The 16447-nt window shown below is 35.0% G+C and overlaps 1 long non-coding RNA gene across 1 annotated transcript; it reads left to right on the top strand.

The window, feature by feature from the left end:
- Window positions 1-1775: 1775 nt before the first annotated feature.
- Window positions 1776-3160, top strand: LOC113337878. Its single transcript, XR_003354472.1, has 6 exons — window positions 1776-1994; window positions 2224-2281; window positions 2397-2481; window positions 2660-2758; window positions 2864-2962; window positions 3047-3160. It is a non-coding gene; the product is annotated as an uncharacterized LOC113337878 (long non-coding RNA).
- Window positions 3161-16447: the final 13287 nt, after the last annotated feature.

Below are 16447 nucleotides of genomic sequence, written 5' to 3'. Positions count from 1 at the left end.
CCTTTTTGATGGCAGAATTAGCAAATTAGAGTTAGGTCCTCTAAATCTTTTTCACTTCGTATCATGTCTTGCCTTTTTTTATCTTTTTAAGTTTAGAGCACAGATAAATCATTACTGATATCATTATTGATCAGTCGTGTGTGTATATGTGTTTACTGATATCAACCACCTTTAAATGAGTTCATGAGAATTCTTGAGAAACAAAAGGAAGCCAAACTTTGAAATTTTGCCAATGAAGAGAACCTGTTAATCGTAGGTACTGGCAGCGATGCTCTTGTGAAGATGAATACTCAAACTAGGTAGGAATTTGTTGATTAGGTTTTTTTTTTTTTTTTGAAGCATGGTTTGTTGATTAGTTAGAAGTATTGGTAAATCAGTGGAAACAGGCACTTTGGGCACAAACGCCAAATAGTAACAGAAACTAAAATTTAACTGCATAACATTCATGGTTTTACTAATGTAGTGGAATTAAAGTAGAGACACTAACAAGGACCCTTAGACGAAGACCCTTGATACGAAAAGCCACCAGAACATTCTACTAATACCACCAGCAAAGCCACAATCCACCAACATCATTGACAAACAGAGCTAGCACTAACTGCAGCTTACCTGATCACGAAGCAGCAGCACCATCACCACCAAAAATTGTCTAATACAAGAACTGCATAATACTTGTGCTTACAAAATCTAAAGAAAACTTCTACAACACCATTTTGCTCACTTCTGGGATGGGTTCTCTTTGGCCATACTGATATGAAGCATTCAAATATGTGAATTTTGTAGCCCAAAAAAATATATTCATTAGTGACTATAGGGAAGAACATGAACATACGGTCATTAATATGAGAAAGTAATATTACCCAACTATGACCAGCAAGATCAATATTAAGATTGATTTCATTCATTTGACTTGGTTGGTGTCGCATGTCAGAACTTTTACTTATGGAACTGTATCAGTATAAAACAGCGAATAGAGTTAGCATATATCACCAAGCAAACTATATAGCTAACCTGCGAGACTATTGTTAGACGACAAAAACACACACACCTTAAAGCTTCAGGTTGATGACTACTTATTTCTGTAAAACTGCCTATGTTTGATGCCGAAAAATGTATGACTATAGATTAGCAGGTGTAAGAATAAAAAGTGATCAGTTGATTATATTAAACCATTGAAGAATAGTAATGCACATACATCTTTTTCTTTTCTTTGGTTGCTTATCTTGAGAGTTGGCATTATCTAATGCAACTGATTTTTTCATTTTCTTTCGTTGATTCTTCGGTTGTTTGTCTTGAGAGTTGGCATTCTTCGGTTGTTTTTCTTGAGAGTTGGCATATTGTCCATTTCAACTGATGTTGGTACTGGCAACCTGCGTAGATATAAAATGAGTTAATGCTTCTTACATTACATATAAATTACTAAGTTAATTTAATGTTTTGCATTATATTATAAAATGAGTTAAAGTACCTTGGTGAATCTTTTGATGTTTTTTTCTTTGTTTCACTAGTGGAAAATGGGTTTTTAACCACTTCCTAGGCTTTACGAAAACAACTGCTCTTCGGCTGTAGTTATGCATAAAGCAGTATCTCACAGTAGTTTTTGTTGAAAAAATAAAGAAAAACATAAACCTGTTTCTGACGCAGTTGTTCTTTAGAGGTGTAGTTTTGTAATAATTCACAGATTCAAGAACCACTGTGAGGGCTAGATTTTTCTGTGGAAAGAGAAAAAGAAACCAAACCTTATCTCTTTTATCTCTCTATCTGTTTCACTTCATCTAGCCTCTTCCATCACTTCTCTCTATCTGTTTCGCTTCATTTTTTTCTGTATCATAACAATTAGATGCTTGTGAATCATAACTTTAGTATTAGGTTTTGTGTCCTCTTCTTCAACATCGGCTCTTGAAGATTTGTTCTGAATCGGTGAGAAAGAGGTGATGATGATAATCAACAACAACTGAAAACCAAGATTAATCTACAAAAAAATGAATCAAAAGGTAAGTATAATCTCTATTTATCGTTTTAGTTCAGTTGATTAACTTATCCATCTCCAAATTGAAATTTCAGTAGAAAAAAAATTAGATATTAGTAAACTTAAAAGCTTCAATTTTATATGAGTTCTCTTTTCAGATTTGTTATCAGTTAGTGGATTTATTCATACTTTTGTTTATTTGTTTGTTTTCTTAGTTTTGTTTCATTGATTGCGTGTATTTTCTTTTTATTCAGGCACTAAAGAAGTAGAAAGCTCCACCACCATCATCAAAGCCAGCTAAATCTAATAGTGGTAAACAAAAATAAATAACAAATCAATTCATGATTAAATCTATATTGGGTTCTTCTTTATGTTGAATTTAAGTTTTTTATTTTGTATTGAGTTGTTGTTTTTATGATTTCTACAGAAGTGGTGCAAAGAAAAGCAAAAAGAGAAGGTTAACAACATTCTGGTGTTTGATAAACCTGGGATTTAATTTGTGATTTTGTGTTGTAAGATCATTACTTCTGCCAGTTTATGAAATATTATGCATATACTATTTTATAAATATGGGTTTTCTTATGTTACTAGATTAGGATTCTTATGCTGGAATTTTGTTTTGTTACAGCTTTGATTAAAAGGTATTTTTTTTTGATGAATTGGTTTCTATTTGCTGAATTTGCTGAGCAGTTTAATGACTTGGGAACTCATGGAACAAAAGTTATTATCTACGATCTTTGGTTCACCGACGATGGGGAAATGGATCTCAATTTTGAATCAGATGTAAAGGTTCGTTTATGATGTTGTAACATTGTCCTTTCGTTTCCATTACAAGTGTCTTTTCATATGTTTGTTTCTCAAATTTGATTGTATACATGTCTTACTTGTTCGCAGGATATCCAACTAGCTGGAGCCCCAGAAATGTCCAAGAAAACTACTTTACAAGCTCTATGCCAACAACATCTGGCCAACAAGCTTCACTATTCTCTTCGTGTGAGTCTATGGTTTGTATTTCACCATTTGATGATGCATAAAAACCTTCCTAACCTTTTTTTCATTTTTACTTCGACACCTCAGGAGTACTTATCCATCTTACACCTGAGGTTACCCGAGCATTTCAGAATAATATTGCTTGGAAATTTCCTTGTCCTTCCGGTCCCTATTGAGCTTGTCAATCCATGACTTCTTTCTACCAGGTTTGCATTTACGCTTTACAATTGGTGGTTCTTTTAATGATCTTCGCAAATTTGATTGGTCCTACAAAATTTCTTCTTGTCTTGTAATATCCGCTAAAAAGACGAGGGTACCCAAATATACCTCAATCTAAAACTTTTCCACCTATAAGTCCTTTCTCCGAAAGTGATTGTCTATGGACTGAGTCGAGACAATACAACTAATCGGTTCACACTTCGTGTGATCGTCTATGGATACGAGATCGAGACAATACGACAACAAGATGACTTGTGTGATTGACTATGGATTCAAGATTGAAAAAATACAACAACAAAGTATGTTTACTTGATAATAGGTTCGGACTTAACCAAACACAATAGGATTTCTATCAAGTAAATAGAATTAACGTTTGTGTAATTTACTTTAAATTATAATAACAACAATTATAATTGCGGGAAATAAAAGTAAATGGCGCAGCAAGGTTTTGTTAACGTGGAAACCGCAAATGCAGAAAAATCCCGGGACCTAGTCCAGAATTGAATACTCTCAGAATTAATCCGCTATACAAAATCAAACCAACTTCGTATAGTTGAGACCAAGCAACTAAACCTATAGTTCACCTAGTTCCCTCAGTATCCCTGCGCCTCCAACTTGCAATAAGTCACGCACTTGGAAAAATTCCTTTGGTTCGTATTCCAAACAGTAAAAGAACAACAAATCTGTTCGGTAACAACTCTTTTCAAACAACGTGATATGAGTTTGACAAAAGTCTCTTCCGTTTATCCCAATAAACTCTTTTTCGGGTCCTTAGATCAATCTCTTCAACAACTACGAAAGTAATTGTTAAGATTTATGCAATCAATACTTTTAATCACAAAGAAATGTATTGATGTCGATGTACTCAACTAATCAATCCAATCTATCACAAAGATAAACCGATTATAGTTGGATCCCTTTCCAGCCGAAACAAGTATTGTGCACACTAAAGATTATGAACCCAAATATCTTCTTTGTCTTCAAATCTTTTTTGATCTTCAATAAACACCTGCACACAAATAACTTGAATCTCTTGTGATCAATCACACACAGAACAGAGTCTGTTAACAATGGATTATCAGACGTCTTTAGATCTACAAACAGTTCTAAAGATCCCCGTCGAAACTTCGATCTAGTTTGAGTGAATCTTATATCAGAAGAGAAGATTCTCAAGCATAAACAAACTAGGTGCAATCAAAGTTCAACAACCGTTAGTCAATCAAATCAATTGAAAACTAATAATAAACTGCAATTATCTAGTTTTCCATCAACGGTACTCGTAGAGCTTCCCAATCCCAAAGAAGTCTTTAAAAAGAGCGGTCGTAAGAGATTTCGCCTAATTAGGGTACTTTCCTCTCCGAATAGACGGATCCACCAGTAACAACACAACTAGGTAGTTTTGCTGGCTCTGAGGATTAGTTTGCTTGAAATGCAAACTTCAATATTTATAGACCAAGGAAGTTTGGACACAAAGGGATTTCCAAAACCGAAAATATTCTCAAGATATGCAATATATTTCCAAATTCGGTTTTCATAATTCCTAGAAATGCTCTGTCCAAATAATGACCGAAATCTCAGTAGAAAATCTCCAACTAGTAAATGCACATTACTAATTTTTATTTTCTAAAGATATGCATTTTAATTGTTGGAAATTAAAAGCATATAAAACTAAAAACCTTAATGAAAAGATTCTCAATTTATTTCGATCCGGGATTCTCCTTTAGCTATTAAGGAATATATTTGAACAATAAAAGATAAGAGTTACTGCACATGTTGAAAGTATGTCGACATCTTTACTTTGTAAATTGTTTTTCATATTTACAATCTTGGAACCGATTTGCCACACTTCCAAACAAGTTTAGAATTGGTTCGTCTGACTTCCAAGAACTATGTGATTTATTATCCTATCAAATCACCATTAATGGGTTTCACGGTTCTACCTCAACATAAAGTTTCGGTTCTACCTCCAAGTGGGTACTAGGATCGGTTACACTAGTTACCATAAAATGGCTAACTAAGTACTAGGATCGGTTACCACTTCTTATGGTAAAACTTGTGATCAGTTGACCAAGTTATAGGATTGGTTACACCAACTTACTAACACTTGTTAAACCTCTTACAAGGATCAATTACACTCTCTCTTGTGATCGGTCACACCTCTTACTAGGATCGGTTACCCAATGGCTAGTATTTAGTCACACCAATTTCAAGATATCGATCTTACTATCTCAGGTGATTACTTAAGATCGGTTTCACTAATAAAATTCATACCAATACAAAAGTCAGGCCTTGTGAATAGTTTTACCAAGATACATAAACAAGTTATGAACGGTTATACTAAACACACATATTGGTAATCCAAAGATTTGCAATGAATAACAATACCAATAAGCATAGTGATTTCCCTTTCTATTCACAAAACAAGTTTATGAATTTACTTCCTTTAAACGAATGTAAAACATTGTTTCCTAGGACGAAATCTTCACCCATACCCATACATAATCATAATAGCATTCATACGATTATGTCGATGTCTTATATACGAAGTTCAAAAGATAGACGTTATACTTCGTATTGTAATTCCTTAATACTATGTCTAACTAGAGTATATTCACAGCTTCGTAGTTATGTTTTCAATATGCACGACTTGAAAGATACGTTAGGAATGAAACAGTTCAAGTCAAATATTGAACCTCAAGAGGAAGGATGATGTCGTCGTTGTAGCTCCTTACTTCTTCACATTCTTTAAGTCTTCACGTAATACTTGTCATGTCTCATATCCTAGTAACTTTCTAGCTAACCTATACGAAGTTGAATCTAGCATACAATCAAGCGACTCTTTAAATGAGTTTTGGTTCACTAAAATATGAGAACAAAACTTGACATACCAATGCTTGGTGGGTTCAACCGAGCTATGCTATAACATCCGCATACTGTGTAACATCAGGTTGTCCATCTTGATTTACTTGAGAGGATTTTATAGATTCCTCAATTTCTTGCAAAGCTTTCTGTAAAACTTGTACTTCCACATTATATACCGAGGTTGATATCGAACCTTTAACTACAATATTAATCGCATCTTAACAAAGTTTATTATATCTAAATGTAATTGTATCCGGACAATCAGCTACAATTTCTTCACCTTGGTTAAACATCACTGGTCCAAATTTAGCATCTTTGGTCCACCATTTCAAAACATGTTGAGTTGGAAGATTTTGAACATTCTCGACTACAAAAACCTTTAAGATGTGCCTGCACAAATAACCAGCAAACTGGTACGGTAGACAACTGCATTGAGTACTCTTATTAAAAGAATCAAATATTACTTCCCGGAATTTATGCGCGAATTTAACTCTGGATACATGATAAGTGGACATTGTTCCACTTTTTTCCACCATTTCATGAGAATAAGAAAAACATTCAGTTAATTGTTCTTGGAATTTGGTAAAAACAGTCTTTGTGTACACTAAAGCTGCATCTTCCTCAATACACATATGAAATCTCAGAACTGGGCATGTATATATTGTGTCATAATCCATATTATTTTCTGCCTCTCTTCTTGCTACTACCGCTCTTAGATATTGCTGAACAAATTCACACAATAATATATCTCTTCTTAAAAATCCATCAAAATAAGAGTTAATACTCTCACTTCGCTGTGTTGTATACATATCTGCACAAAATACATCACACGTATAAACTGATGCCCAGTGTTCACGTTTTTTGTATAATGTTGATAACCATTTATCTTTTTTTCCAAATTATGATTTTTAAGCATTGTAGCCCAACCTAGTTCAAACTGTTCAACCCTTTCGTATCCATATAAGCAGTTGTTAAATTCCTTAACGAATTCTTTGTTCACATTAGACAAATTTTTCATAGCATTTCTATGTATATGCCATAAACAAAATCTATGTCGCGTACCTGGCAGAACACGTGTAATAGCACCTCCAATAGCCGATTCTTGATCTGTAAGAATCACTATCAGTGCTTTACCGTGCATCGCTCTCATCCATGTTTTTATTACCCATTCAAATGATTCCTCGCTTTCAGAATAAAGCAACACACCACCAAACAATACAGTTTGATAATGATGATTAACTCCCACAATCGAAACAAATTGCATGTCGTACCTATTTGTATTGTAGGTAGGATCGAAACAAACTACATTGCCAAAATAAGAATAGTCCATCCTCGATTTAGCATCAGCCCAAAAAAAAAAAGTTGGTCATTTGGCTTTCCGAATCAACTTGAATTGAATTAAAAAATGATGGATTCTCCACTTGTTGACGTTCAAAAGTAGTCAAGTACAGCTTGGGCATCTCCATGTTTTAGCTCTAACTGTCGTTTTGTACTTAAAACATTTCTTGCATCTTTTGGAAGAAACCCAATGTTTCTAACTCCAGCTGATTCAACTGTTAAGTAATTCATCATTTGATTTGTTTTGACACCTGCTAAACGCATGTTGACAAGAACTTGTTTCTGGCTGCTACTTATGGTTCTCAATGACCGAATATTATGCCTTTTACTTGGAGACACAAGCTTATGACTATTTTCTTCTATAACACGAGTTACAACCTGTCTATCATTTCTCTTCGTTATCACCGTTGCGGCATTAGAATTTTCCATTATATCAGCTTGGTTCCTTTGCCTTTGTTCAACAGGCTTAGCTCTAGTATCTCGCACCCCTTGACAATTGCAACAAAATGTGCGTTGTATTACTTCAAAAGGATCAACTCTAGACTTGTTAGTGGTGTGCCGACGAATACTAAATCCAGTATTACCTGCATACCGATTATAGAAATCGTAAGTTTCATCTTGTGACTCAAATTCTTTTCCAATGTAAGGGAGAATACTATTGATCTCTTCTTCAGACAACTCTTTTATGCTATTTAATGGAACTATTGCATCATCAAGCCCAACATTTTTCACTCCATCTGCTAACATAATGTTCTCATTATCTTCCATGCAGTAGTTTTTGTCTTCATCATACATATCTACCTCCTCCTCTTCACACGGAACTTCATTGCACTCTTGAGAATTTGTATATGATCATGAAAAATGTTTATTAACTAAATTACTAATAAATTATTATTTGAACAAAGCCCTAATTCATATTCATAATTAGGGTTTTGGGTTTTGGGTTCATTAAAATGAGCTGTAATTAAGAATTACTGACCTATAATCCTTATTATTAAGATCATAATAATCAAATTACTAGTTTGATTAAAAAGTAAATCAAAATCAATCAGAGAAAACCACCAAAAGTAAGAAGTTTCTTTGAACAATACCTTTCTTTGCACATGATTCTGCTAAATTATTATGGGCGTTCCATGCACTAAAATCAAAATCGTTCAACAAACTAAGATGAAACTCGTGTGTCAAACTTCATCGAGGACTCATCTTCATAAAACCATAAACATAAGAGATCAGAGAAACATGGGCTTTTAATCTAAAAAGAAGGTGAATTTTTTTTCTTAAGAAACGTATGCTCTTGTCAATAATCACGAGAAAATACTGTATAGAGAGGATGGTTTTCTTTTTAGCTTGTAAGATAAGGGATCTGACTCTAATATGTTAATTTCTCCAGCTGTATATAACCGAATAAATTAAAAGTAAAATCAATCCAACATTTTTCGAGAAAATCCAACGGGAGATATGCTGATACCTTATTAAGCTCTCCCGCAGAGTCGTGCGGGATAGCATTGCTCTTCCTGTATCTGAGATTCTAAGTAAATAGAGATTAATGTGGTTGGCAGTTGTTAGTTGGTACTACGAAACTAGGTGAGGTACAGTCAGTAATCTCAGAACACATTTAAATGTAAAACGAGAGTTGATTTGCAACTTGCAAAGATGTCAACAAAAAAAAAACGATTTTGATATAGTGAGAAATTATGTATCGGTTGTAGATGATTACAGAGAAAAAACCATGTGCAAATAGTTACTGAGTAATGATACTCGCAATTTGATGAGATCCGTCCACTTTTCTTTTTTTTTTTTTTTTTTTTTTTGAGGAACAACAGAAAACAACAAAGCGGAAACCTAAAGAGAAATAGAAGACTCACTCTCAATGAGGTGAGCAATACAAGAAGGAGGGGAGGATAACCACTCGTTAGAGCAGTGATTAGTTACAGCTAAAGCTGCAACATTGTGTGACACATTATTGACATTTTTCTTTATGTATCTGAATTCCACATGGTTGAAGTACCGCATCTCGTCTCTGATGATGTTTATGATATTTTGCAGCCTCTAGTAAGGTTTTTAATGAGTGTACTTGAGTGCATTTATAACAGTAAGTGAGTCTCCTTCCAAAATGATTTCTCTAACTCCCTTCTTGTGAGCCAACTTCACTGCTAACAGAGCCCCATTTCCCTCAGCCTCCACTGCAGTACAATGGGTTAAGATCTTGTTCTGACAACCCTGAAATTTTGCATCACAGTTTCTAGCCACTACTCCACAAGCATACCCCCTTGGACCTGCTGCACCATCAAAGTTTATCTTCAGTTTTTGTCCTTCTGGTGGCTTCCAGCTATCATCTTGGCTCTCCAGCATGTCTTTTTCGTCAAGTATAGACTCTAACTCTCCAAGACAGTTCTCCATGTTGAACCAGTACAAGGCTTCTTTGATGATACATTTTATCTTCAGACTATCCCTGTTGAAAACTATGGCATTTTATCTTCAGATCCGTTCACAATATTTAGCAATGAGTTAAAGTAACTATTTGTGTTTAGATTGTGTACAAAGAAAAGACACATCTATGGGAAATATGTGTTGATGGCATCAATGTGACAAAACACTAGGTGAAAAAAAAGAGTTCATTGATTATTGTTACGTGTAGATTCTTTTAGAACGCTGATTTTGGGCATACCAAAATCTTTCAAGGCATACTCAATAAAGACAAAAAGAGTTGTGAAATAGCAAAATCAGATATCCCCTTAACCCGAATTTTTTTAAATGGCAAATCTACCATTTACGTATTAGTGTTAGTAATCAGGATTAGTGATTAAGATATTTTCAGAATTATAAAGGTTGTTTAGATGAAAATTTTGTGGGAAAAAAAAATCAAAGTTTTGGTTAAGAAGGAGAGAAAGAGAAGGAGAAAATGAGAAAATTTTATTCTTGATTCAATGGAGGATGAGGAGGGTCATAATTCATATAAAAAACCTAGGAAAATACATATCAACTACAACAATGATTCCCAAATGGCTAATTTCTTAGATTATGAGAATGATTTTACACAAACTCAAACTCAAGCTCAAACTCAAAAACAAACTCAAGATGATGATTTTTATGAGCCAAATCCAGATGATGAGCACATATATGAGGAACCCAATGCTTCTAATACATAGGTACACTTCTATCTTATACTCAATCTCACTTCTATAGCTACAAATTATCAAAAGTTTGGATTTTTGCTTCATGGTTCGGCATACCAGGTTGAGGTTCGACTCACATCTACGAGCCGAATCAACCAAATGATGAACGGTTCGGCTCACTGAATCTGTTTACAGCATGCGCCGAACCTATAATTTTCAATTCTCACCCTTTTGCTAGACACTGATTCGGCTTATATGAAAGTTTCATAGTAAGCCGAACAACATCATGCATATCCTGGAATAAGAAAATTAATGGTTCGGCTTATATTGATAATAGCGTATAAGCCGAAACCTATAAATGTTTAAGGTTCAGCACATAATTTCATTATCGTATGAGCCGAACATAAATTTGTTAATTTTTGGGTAAAAATATTGAGTGTGGTTCGGCACATATTTAGAATATCGTATAAGCCGAAACCTATAAATGTTCATGATTCGGCACATAATATGATTATCGAATGAGCCGAACCTTGCTATTATAATTCTTTTCTAGTATTTAACCATGTGATATTCTTTGTAGATCGTGGTTGGACCCATGGAAAATCAACCTGATCCAGTAGACATGATTCACGAGGATACCAAGGATCACTTCCAAAATGATTTGGTATGTAAGAACTTTTTGTTTACTTTAATGTTGTCGGAATATTCCAAAGTTTTTCTTACAAATTATTTGTTTTGGAATGAACGTAGACATGGAAAACTAAACCCGAAGTTCTTGATTGGCTTGAGGAACATGTGATGAAGGTAAATTGTGTACTAGTTAAAGGACAACAAAGCCGATAGGATCGGTTTGAAATGATTTGTGAGCGTAGTGGAACCGGCTCTAGCAAGGTTAAAAAGGGTACCGTATATGTTGGGAATACCGGGATAAAGAATAGGACGAAGACGAAGAACAGAAATTGCCCTTTCAAGATCGTTTTCAAACTCAAGAATAAGACCATGAAGAAAGAAGATCAATATTGGATAATGAATAAAGATGTGGATTGTCGTCATAACCACCCACGTCCCAAAGACCTCCATGGACATGCGAAAGTAGCGCGAATCAAACCCGACGAGATGCTAGAAGTGGATAAAATGACACGAGCACATTTGCCACCTTCTAGGATTCTTAGAAAATTGAAGGCGGACAACAAGAATAACAAGTCGTGTAGTTGCAGGAAATCCTACACTACACCCCTCATATGATTTCATTATTAATCAATTCATTTTTAGATTTACACTCTTAATTTTATTGATCAATCTTTGAATGTTCTTACAAGAAAATATAAAGAAATCAAGAATGACCTCTGTTCTAGACTTTCTCTCTCCTATTTACTTGTTTCTTACTCAAAAAAGATCTCTCCCTTTCCTTTACAACTGAACGACTATTTGTAGGGAAATACATAGTGGATGACAGCTAATCTATCCTTTATCTTCGGATAAGACTTGCGACATTCTCGCAATCTTACAAATCTTAATTTCGCAAACTCTCTAATTTTCGCAGGACCCTCATATCTTTCTCATGATTTTAGTTGACGTCGTTTATTATATCATTTCTGAAATTGTTCTGCGACGCTGTTGTGTTGTGTTGTTGATAATTTCGCTAAGATATTATTGTTACGAGTTTCTGATCCTACATCTTGCCTCTTCTCATATCTTTTCTGCGAAGTAGACAATGATGTGAGAAATGCCACAGCTGTTCCTCTCTTCATATTCTGCATTTATCAGACGTATTCTTTCTTCCATCTGTTTCTTGACACGTCTTTTGTAACTGTTTCCTTTTAACCGCTTATATCTTTCCGTATTAATCGTGTTTATCTTCTCGAGGATAAATTCCCTCTATATATATTCTTTCTCACTCTCTTTTTCTTTCTTTTTATTTTCTCTGCAACTTCATCGTTCTTCTGCAAATTCCGTTATTGCAACTTTTCTTATTTCTTCTTCAATCTTTTTAAGTTCTTCTTCATCTTCATACTATTTCTTCTGCAGATCTTCATCGTTCGTAATTTTCTTCGAAATAATCTTCCTGCTATTGTTTTCCATGGATTCATCAAGGTTAGTTTTTTTTTTTGTGGATTTTGCTGAAATTGATCTTGTTTATTACCTTATTTGATGTTGTTTATGTGATTCCCATACTCTTGTTATTTCAGCAAAAGCGCCTCCAATACTAAATTTACAGTTCAGAACCCTAATCTTCCCAAATCGCAACATAAGGTTGTTGCGCATAAACGAAAGTCTGCGAATGAGAAGGTAGTAAGAAACACTATTATTTTCTAATAACAATATTGTTTCCTCTGTTTCTTATCTGGATTGTAATTCGCAGGGTGATAAGGATGTCAATAAACCTCTCAAGAAATCTCGCCACCTTAAAACTGTTCCATTCCACTTACTCATCTCTTCTAAATCTCCTGCGACATCTTCGCAAGATAAACCTTTATCTCTCATTCGCGAAAAAGATGCCTCAGATTTCATTTCTTCAGCTGACCTTTCAATGATTGAAACCCCCCTTTTTGATCCTTCTATGAATGAAACTTCTTATCTTCCTATTGAGAATGTTTCTCAGCCTTCTACCACTGTCAGTTCTCCACCTGAGTCTCTTCCTCTTTCGAAAGAAACCGTGGAAGGAATAGATATTGCTTTCAAAGTTTTATCTGAAGTTCTGGATGATGGCAAGAAGTCTTCTACTGATCCTATCAAGTCTAATGTTTGCGAAATTCTGAGCAAGCATTTAGGTTCTGACAGAGCTGCTTCGCAGAAAGCTTTGGAAAAAGAGTGTAATGCTCTTCGTCTCGAAAATCAAAAGCTTCAGAATGTTTTGTTGGATCGTGACAATCTTCGCAAGAAGAATGATGAATTGAGAGGTATGATTTTCTCATATGTGTCTTCAATTTTCTCTTTTAATGGTTTTATCCTTCCCATATTTAATTATCCTTGAAATCCCTCTTTCGCATGTTAAGCCTTAAACCAGAAACGAATAATGGAGAGATATCAATTTGAATCTGATGTTGAAGAAGCCCGTGTTGATAAAGAAATTTTGATGGATCAATATAACCAATTAGATAACCTTTATTCATATTCTCTTGATCATATAAATAATCTTACCAATGAAAATACCCAATTAGTTTAGAGACAAGATTTATTAAGTAATGAAGTATCTCGCCTTTCTTATTCTTTAACTAAAGCTAATTTAGGGATGGAAACTTTATCAGATGAGAATAAAACCTTGTCTCAAGAGAAGCGAACTTATTTAAACAAGATAGCGATATCTTCGCAACAACTTAGCATTCTTCAGAAAGTATGTTATGACCAAGAGCAATCTCTTCGCTCTTTGAGAAATGAACTTAAAGAAGTAACAGAGTCATTTATCGCTGAAAGAGATACACTCATTCAAGGTAGAATAGCTTTAAGTGTAAAGGCGAATCAACTTAAAGAACAATATTCCAAATTAGAAGAATCTTACTCTTCTCTTGCGAAGTAAAATGCCTTTCTTATTTTTAAAGAGAAAAATCTTCAATCTAGACTTAAAGGTTTAATTGGAGATAAATTTGATGACGCAATTGACCGTTGGGAGAATAGTTGTTTGTCCTTGATTCAACACATTATTTCGCAAAAGGAAGGTAGTCATAATAGTTTGACTGCCTTAACTATCTTTTCTTTGTCATATCTTTCTGAATTCTTCATCTTAATGAAATTTTGTATTCTACCTTTCGCAGAGTCTGAGAATAATCTTCATTCCTCGATTTCTGTTTTGGAGGCTAAATATGCCAAAATTCGCAAAGAAAATGCATTGCTTGTATCTGCCCTTACTGGTTCTCGCGACCGAGCAGAAAGAAGACTTGATTATCTTGCTTATTTTAAGGATATTCAAGATAGGAATCATCAGAGAGCTCTTCTTCGTCAAGTTCATCTCCGGGCTGAAGTCCTTGTAAATGATATTTTATTGTCCAAGTCTCTTCCTCCTACATCAATTGAACTTTTAGAAGTATATGATGATGAAGTTCCTCATCCTGCTGATAGTGATTATGATTATGAAAGTGGTGCAGAGGATAATCTCTTGGAAGGTGAAGAAGAAATTCCTTCTAAAGAAGCATCTGCTGTTGTTAATCAAAATGAGAAAGAAATCTCTCATGAAGAAGTAATTGTTGGCGATAATCAAGGTGCTAGTCAAAGCGAAGATCTGAACAGAAATGAAGGAGAGGCTTGCGATAATGAGATCATTGGCGAAGAATGTCTGTTATCTCCTGTTATTGGAATTAATATTGAAGCTTGAGCTTCTTATCTAGTTTTGTCTTCTTGAACTGTCTTATTTTTATCACTTTTGCGAGTTACATTTTTCAACCAACTTTGGAATCAACTTTGCCTTTTAGTATTTTGCTGATGAGAAAGATAATGCTTCTTGTTTATTGATTCCCATACTTGCCTCTCATTATCTTTCTTGCAAAAAATAATCTGTTACGAATACTTATAAATATTTTGTTTTATCATGTGGTCTTATTTTGCCTTCCTAATTAAAGGTCTTATTGTGCCACCTCTTGTCATTGCGACAAAATCGCAGGACGTCTTTGCACTTTCATGTAAAAACCCATTGATCTTGCCTTAACTTTTTCTTTTGTATTATGGCCTCTTCATGAATGTTGCGACAATATGACAGGCCTAAATATTCTTGCGAAAATAAAGCCCCATGACATTGCCGTCTTGCGACGAAATCGCAGGACGTCTTCGCACTTTCATGCGAAAACCCATTGATCTCGTCTTATCTTTTTCTTTTGTATTATTGCCTCTTCAGGATTGTTGCACAAATATGACAAGCCTTAATACTCTTGCGAATTGAAAGCCTCATGACATTTGCGTCTTAAGACACTTATCAGCTCCCTAATGGAGGGTGTCGCCCTTATCTTCCCCCTGGTTTCCCCTTCAAGGAGGCGTACCTCTACCATACAAGGTTGGCTCCTCCCATCTGGTCTTAACAACAACCATTTGTTTTCGCAGTCTCTTATCCCTTTTACCTATAGGGTTTATGGTTACGAGACTGCACCCTAAGTGGGGTTTTCTTCGGGCCGAGCGCAGTATAAGCCAAGACTTGTCAATAATGGCAAGGACACTTCAAACGTCCCTGGCACTCTTGATTCAACCGTGTACCTCGGCGCCTTGATCAGATCTGCACTCCTTGGGAGAGTCCTTATTACCTTAGTCGCCCAACCCAAGTCATATGCTTAAGCTGAGAATCCAAGGTGCCTCTCCCGGATGGGCTTTATTGACCCCAAATCTCCATGACTCAGTTTCCGATGGCGGTGTATCCTTTCCCTGAGCCATGCAACAGGTACCCCTACTATGACGTACTTTAGGTCTTACATTTTCCTCTTGCGAAATTTTATTCGCGAACTAGGGTGTATGCCATAAAGGTTCGCCCCTTTCTTTTATGTCATTGTTTTGTGATTATCTCGGCGAAAATTTCGCACATCATGATCTTGTTTTGATATGAGTATTCTTGCAATTATTCTTTCAGAATCCATAACTTCTCAAAGCTTCTTACGGATAATATCTTTTTAAGTACAACCTGTTCCATGGTCTGTCTAAGTCTATGACCAACATCTCTCCTTCTGGATCCATTAATCTATAAGCTCTGTTCCAACTATCTCCTTAATGATGTAAGGTCCATCCCATTTTTTCGCTAATTTTCCACCATTTTCTCGCTGATATATTGGTGTCTCTCGCAGAACTAAATCTCCTGGTTGAAATTCGCGTATTTGACACGTTTATTATATTCTCGGGCTAATCTTCGCTGATAATTCTCCATATGTTGTAAAGCTTTTTCTCTTCTTTCTTCTAATTCATCAAGTTTATTTAAGATCAAACCCGCACTAAGATTTTTCTCCCAAGCTTCTCTTTTTGTTGTCGGAATAACAACTTCTGT

The sequence above is a fragment of the Papaver somniferum genome, unplaced genomic scaffold (genome assembly GCF_003573695.1).
Source record: "Papaver somniferum cultivar HN1 unplaced genomic scaffold, ASM357369v1 unplaced-scaffold_18, whole genome shotgun sequence".
NCBI classification, from domain to species: Eukaryota; Viridiplantae; Streptophyta; class Magnoliopsida; order Ranunculales; family Papaveraceae; genus Papaver; species Papaver somniferum.
The sequence above is the reverse complement of the archived record's forward strand: the minus strand, read 5'-3'. Positions and strand labels throughout refer to the sequence as shown.